Here is a 6,000-nt window from a genome sequence, read left to right as displayed (position 1 = left end):
TGAGAGCACTACACTGGTCCTAGGGTGATCCTGTGCCAGTGACTTTCCAGGTGTTGCATGTGAGTTGTGGCTCTTGTTCATGCCATGTCTCCATTTCTTCACCTGCTAACTGGATCTTTTCATTTAATGAGAAGTCCACCAGTGAAAAGCACTATGCAAGACTAGAGCACCATGATAATCATAAAAGAATCTGAGAAATTTAAATTGTTAAAGACTGTGATCATGTACTTTACAACATGGTACCATTATAAACACTTTGTACTTATCAGAAAGCCTGTGAATCATTTCCCTTCACTTTCTTCCTTACCAAGAACCACAGTTGCCACAAAAACAAATCTATTCTTGATTCCTTTTTAAAGAAACTATGGTTGCCAATTCTGCTGAATGGCTGAAAAAAGCATGCGACTCAAAATAGTATATTCGATAGTGTGAGTACCCTTTGAAACATTCTGTGGTATTTTTGCTACAGGTACCAATCCTATAGTGTTGCATAGTATCATCCAAATAGTGAAACCAGTTTCCCAAGAAAGTCATTCAGTTAGTCTGGAGGAATGACCACCAATAGGGGTGTAGGAAGCTAATACATACAGAAATAAAAGACGCGACAGAGCTTTTCTTCTCTCTTGTAATTTTAAGTCCCATATTTACGCACCATGAGTAGAGGAAATGATGGAGGGAACTCCCTACTCCCTCTACTGGGAAGAACCAGGAGACCCACGTGAGACACCTTTCTTCGTATGTTTATACATATATTTACCAAGTGTTACTTTCTCCAAAACCTTTTTTTTGTGTGATTAAGCCATATTTCAACATGCGCAACTGACCCTGTGCTGTTATCAGCACCTTATTTCTGAAAGACCGCAGGCAGTACTGCACAGCGTGAGCTACGGGCAGGGTAAAGGAGGCTGCTGGCGCGTTGGGTTTGTGTGGATGCTGAAGTCTGGGTCTCAGCAGGGAAGCTGGGTTACCGCTGGATGAGCGGAGGGCACTGTTTTGGCCTTATCAAAACTGGTAGAGTGAGACCTGACAAAACCAACAGTATCACCAGAGCAGGGTGGCGATGGCGGTGGTCTTTTTGTGTCTTCTACAAAGGTGTAAAACCTATAAAGGAGCAGGACCTCCTGACCGGCAGTGGTGGCAAAAGCAGTGAGCTCTATCTCACCTGACCATGGACAGCAGAGCTGAAAACCCTCACTTGCACCAAGTGGATTTGCACTGGAGCGTATTTTGGAAGGACGTTTCTGTGAGAGCTGGGGCAGAGCAGTGGGGCTGCTCCTGGCTTATATATGAGAGTGAGGGTTTGGCAGATAGGTTTGTGCTGAGATCCCCATGACCTTGACATTAAGAATCTGATATAGGCTCAATGTGTTGACCTGCAAACTGGGAAGATTTAATATTTCTGATAAAAATGCAATGAAGACTTCAGCAACTGGCAGGAGAGACGAGGGAAGGGATCATACTTTTTTTTTTTTTTTCTTTCTCCCCAAATCCTGTATTCTCTGTTAGTCTGGTTCTCATGGGAAATATGAGTACTTGGCAGAATGGAGAAACACTTGCAAATACAACAAAGCAAGTTTATTTTCTAATTCACATGGCCAGAATTATTAGTATGATTATAGGAAGAGCCGTAAACCACAGGATATTATTTTTTTAAGAAAGACTGCCATGACACACTGAACATTGTCTCTAGAATCACCATTGGCCTCTAAAAGTTACAACTGTGAAACAGAGTAGCTCTTTTTTTAAAATACTGTTTTCTGACACCATATTAGAAAATAATTAGTTAATAAAACGTAATGCTGTATGGAATTCCAGACGTGAATATAATTAAATGGCATGTGTGAAATTAGTGCTACAGAAAACTTAGCACAATGAGCAGTGAAGTACACTTTAGCACAAAGAGTGGTGATGTACAAGTTAGCACATCAATTTATCCAATGTGAAGTGAAGCAGAAAATATTTATAAATCATTTGTCTTTCTAAAGGAAGGTGATGCTAAGACATTGCCCTTAACATGTTTGATAAGCACATTCTGATGTGATTTAAGTCTTTAGATAGACTCAAAATGAATACAGAGAGCCTTGTGGCTTTGATACCAACGAGAATGAACACATCAGAGAGTGGCTGATATGCAGGATTGTAAAGAACTGACAAATACGCCTCGCAGAAATCTTACCGTTAAAAGCCAAGGTAAATTTTTTAAAATGAGGGATAACTGGTGCAGCAATAATAACTTATGAAAAATAAAAGACGCTGTGAGAAAGAGAGAGGGAAGGAAGGGAGGACGGAAAGTAAGCAAGCTTGAGCAGCCCTTGTCAAGGAAATGGGGCAGACCCAACACATGTACAAACCAGAGACCCTACAGTGACCATGTCTCCGCACAGATGAAGGAAGGAGACAGCTCTGGGCCCCAGTCATGCAGAAGGAATGCATGCTTGCAAGCAACCCCTGATTTTCAGCTGTCATGTACCTTTACGGTGAAATAGGAACCTCAGTCACCAGTAGGAAGAAATTAAGCAGCTGAAATGTAAAGAAGCTGATCCCAACAAGCTAAGTTTTGGTTTCCTTGTCCTGGCTTCCCCGAGGAAGGTGTTTGTAATTTCCACTTTGCTTTGGTGATGAGGGATCAGGCTGATCCTGGGAATTTCAGTTGGACTCTTTGGGTTTCAGCAGAAGAAAGGTGAGACAGGTCTGGGGCATGAGCCATTTGAAATAATTTACAGTGTAGCCCAGGAGAAATACGGAAGCAATCTGAAAAGAATTCCTGATGTGTCCATTAAGAACAATGGAGAATAAATCCTCTCTCTTTGCTTTTTTGTGTTTGATTATTTTTTTTTAATAAGTCAAAGCCTAGGGCTACACTGAAGAACCCCAGGGCAGTGGTCAAAAGCTCAGTTGGACAAAGACACGTCAGACACGGAATCAACATCTGCTTTTGTTATTAAGGCAAAGATGTTACTCTGGTGACTTTCTTCCCCTAATAATGTCACTAAAGCTAAATCTTTCAAATGTGTTTTGCACAGTGTACAGAGGAGGTAAGGCCGGTTAGGTGAAATCTGTCAAATTCAGGTAAAATTGGTTTAACCCATCTGAAGCGGTATATGCTTCTTTCATGCCAAGTATTGCCTAAAGTTGTATTTTCCACTCTTTAAAAAAGAAACTTTTGTAGAATGGTAGAGAGCTATAGATCAGAACTCAGAACCGAACTGAGTTTGCTTCTTTGGTATCTGTTGTGGTGAAAACACCACACAAGTACACTCAAAGGATCTTTTCTTGATCTGTTCTTGTCAGCAGGAAGATGTACCTCACAATCAACCAATACACCAATACCCTTGCAAAATGCAGGCAGGTACTCACTTCATCACGACAATACTGAAATGATGGCATCATTCAGAAATACTGCTTTGATCATCAGTTTGGCATCACAGATAGCTCAGAAGGATTCCAAATCAGTTCCTGTGAGCCCTAAAGGGAGCATGTAATAGTAATTGTAGGTTGTTGGGAGTTTTGGAAATACTGCAACAGTAGGGTTAACACAAGTGCTAAGGTGACTGAAGCTGCTGGACTAAAATTAAACAGGAAAATACAGGCTATGGCAGTCAGGATATGTGACAGACATGAAGTAAAACAGGCAGAAAAAAATCATCAAGACTATATTCGAAATACAACCATATAAAAATATATCAGAACTAGTATGGCTCATCAGCATGATAAAATTTGAAGCAAATTCATACTTAACCTCTCATTAAAAAGGCCAACATTTTTAAATAAACTGCTTAGAACAGATACTGGAAAGAAACAGGATAAAGAACAGGAGTGTGCTTTTGAGAGTTTAAAGACTCTTTTGACTACATTCCAGTTCTGGCATTTTATGATGTTTCTAAGTCTACAGCTGTTTCAGCAGATGCCAGCAGCTATGGTCTTGGTATGGTGCTACTCCAATTACATGGACATGATTGGAAACCTGTAGCTTATTGTTCCAGATAGCTTTCAGATGCCAAAACCAAGCACAATCCAATAGAGAGAGAATATTGGGCAACCATATGGGCACACAAAAGAACGATATAGTGTGTTCTCGGCCCTGATGATGTCTAATGACAGCCCCACGACACCCATGTCATTAATAACGTACTGTTTAGACTGTAGAGATCATTCATGCATTTGAAATACAGACAAATCCCCTGACTGCAGAATCTGCTCACATTAAGTTCATCTGGAAAATGATGGAGATCACTCCTATCAGCAGAAGTGGTCATCAAGGCCAAAGTGTAAGTTGGTATCCTTTTGACACACTGGCATCACCGCAGTTAAACTATGAATGGGTTAAACTAATCCTATATGGCTTGTAGATGATTCCTACATATATTTGCAGCGATCTAACCCTCCTAGCTCAGGCATTTCTCAGTGACCATCCATGGCTTCAGCAGGCAGAGAGACTGCTGAATTCTGAGACTAGTTGCCTATAATTAACAACTGTTCAAGTTTCCTGTATCTTTTTTCTAAGAGTTGTAGTTTGCCTATTAGAAGTGAAGTTGCTATAAAAGATACATTAGGGACCCTGATATTTACCCAAAGGCAGGGCACTATGTTGGTGTTCCAAGTAAATAGCTCTAAAACCATGGGGTAAAATCACAGATCTCATGGTATCAGGAACGAAAGAATTCAGAGAGCACTCATAGGCACAACGTAAACTGAGAGACTTCAGGAAAGAATAGCAAAAGCAGCACCTGAAGGAGAAAAATGTCTGGTTGGCTGGTTGGGGTTTCTCCTTTGTCTTTCTTTTTTTTCTTTTTTTCTTTTTTTTCTTTTACTTTTGAAGATGTATGCCTATCCTGCTTCCCACTCATTCCACAAAGTAGAACACAGAAAAGTTTATATATTTTTATATACATACATATATATATATACACACACACATACACACACATGTATGAGCTAGATACCCTGTGAGATACACAACGGCTGTGAGGCTTAATTCAATAGCTTTTGTGATGTGGAATAACACCTAACACATCCAGCCTGATGAAAATCCTCCATCTTAAATGGCTCTGCTTAAAGGCCTTCAGATGAAGAGACATTAACTCTAGGAATCCCCAGACTTTCTTTAACTATTGGAGTGGATCCCAAAGCTTATGCAAACTTAAATTTGGAAACCTTGTTCTGATATAGCAAAATGAGAAAGTGTGTTAGACTCTCTCAGCTTTTTTAATTGGCTGCTGCTGACCTCTGGAATGCTGAGAGAGTGACAGGGACCCCAATAAGGACATAATTTTGTTCCAGAATGCTACATTTAATAAACAGATATCTCCAGCTTTGAAACTGGAAATCTGAAGGAATCAATTTCACAGAAGTCCCAGAAATGGAGAAACTGACTTCATCTAGAAATCACTGAAGCCTATGATTCATCAGGTTCTGCAATTTGCTGCTGTGAAGCAAATTTCACTAGAAGATTGTTTATGGATCAAGAAAGGCAAAGGGAGGACATAGGGAGATGTATATTGTTTCCTCAAAACTATAAGAGAAGATAAACAAGCAAGACTGGGAAGCTTCCAGGCAAAAATTGTTAAAAGGAATAGGAAAAGCAACATGAGATCTATTGCTTGGGCTTTATTAAATAAAGTTTGAGTAATTACTCACTGTGAGAAGAGGGAAATACTTCTGTAAATAACCACAAAGGTCCTCACCTTCTCACAGTGATCCAGTCAGTATAAAAAAATCCTTATTATGTAAAATAAGAAGAATTTAAAAGGACAAAGCAGAAGCTCATGGTATATCACCACATAGACAAATACAAACTATTCGTCAACTCTAATTTAAAATCTGAAGCTTTTTTTGATTTTCCTTGCAGATTTGCCACATCAGAGCTGAAGAGCAGAACCACCTCTAAGTTCTTCCTTCAGCTGCTAACCCAGGGGAGATCTCACAGTTCACGGGACCAAAGGCCAGTCCCCACTTATGTGGCTCTGTAAAATGCAGGTATCAATACCTTTCCCCAAACTC

Source organism: Falco naumanni, chromosome 3 (genome assembly GCF_017639655.2).
Source record: "Falco naumanni isolate bFalNau1 chromosome 3, bFalNau1.pat, whole genome shotgun sequence".
NCBI classification, from domain to species: domain Eukaryota; kingdom Metazoa; phylum Chordata; class Aves; order Falconiformes; family Falconidae; genus Falco; species Falco naumanni.
This window is presented reverse-complemented; position numbering follows the sequence as displayed.